Genomic DNA, 1,208 nt, shown 5'->3' with positions numbered 1-1,208 from the left:
ACAAAGTCCGTGTCTATTGGTTACTACAGCTGCCACTCTAGTCTGGCACCACCTCCAGGAACTCCGAAGAGGTACACCCCACACAGCACAAGCAGCGGTGTGAGTGGTTCCGGCTGACCGGAAGACCGAAAGTGTAACACACCCTCGCTATCCCCCCCCAGACCCGTGGCGTTTCAGCTGAAACCCAAAAATAGCAATTATGCGTCCTGTGGCTTTGAGGACAAGGGTAGGTGAACTTTTGAGGGCGAGAGTGGGAGAAAAACAGACAGGAAATGGCGGTTAGTAAGTTCCCTTTAACTATACATTTTATTTCGCATGGTCCTTACAGCAAGTAACAAAACTTAAGAGCATAGACTGGGGAATCAGACCTTGTGTAAATTCTGGATCTGCCATTAACTATGTAATTTTGGGAAGATTATTTAACTTCTCATATTTATTTAATAGAGACCGGGGATGGGGGTGGGGGGGGTCTCACTACGTTGGCCAGGGTAGTCTCGAACTCCTGGGCTCAAGCAACCCCCGCCCTTCGCCACCCACTCCCGGCCTCCCAAAGTTGTGGAATTACAGGCGTGAGCCACCTTGCCCGACCTACTTAATTTCTCTAAGCCTCAATTTTCTCAACTATAAAATGAGAATAGCGTTACTCCCAATTGTTGAGTTAAATTTTGTGTAAATCGTCTAGTGTGGCCCGTGGTTTTTGGTAACGGGCAAAAGCAACAAGAAGCTATTATGATAAATGAGTGTAACAGTTTTATTTTTTATTTTTGAGACAAGGTCTCACCGTTGCCCAGGCTGGAATGCAGGGGTACAATCATGGCTCACTGCAGTCTCAACCTCCTGGGCTCAGCTGACCACCTCAGCCTAGGGAGTAGCTGGGACTACAGGTAAATGTACCACTTTAAAGCTGGAGCAAAGATGGCCGCGCGGTGGCTCACGCTGTGATCCCAGCACTTTGGGAGGCCGAGGCGGGTGGATCACCTGAGGTCAGCAGTTCTAGATCAGCCTGGCCAACATGGTGAAACCCCGTCTCTACTAAAAATACAAAAATTAGCCGGGCATGGTGGCGGGTGCCTGTAATCCCAGCCACTAGGGAGGCTGAGGCAGAACAATCGCTTGAACCCGGGAGGTGGAGGTTGCAGTGAACTGAGATCGCGCCATGCACTCCAGCATGGGGGACAAGAGGGAGACTTCATCTAAAAAAACAAAAA

Source organism: Papio anubis, chromosome 1, assembly GCF_008728515.1.
Source record: "Papio anubis isolate 15944 chromosome 1, Panubis1.0, whole genome shotgun sequence".
Classification (NCBI taxonomy): domain Eukaryota; kingdom Metazoa; phylum Chordata; class Mammalia; order Primates; family Cercopithecidae; genus Papio; species Papio anubis.
The sequence above is the reverse complement of the archived record's forward strand: the minus strand, read 5'-3'. Positions refer to the sequence as shown.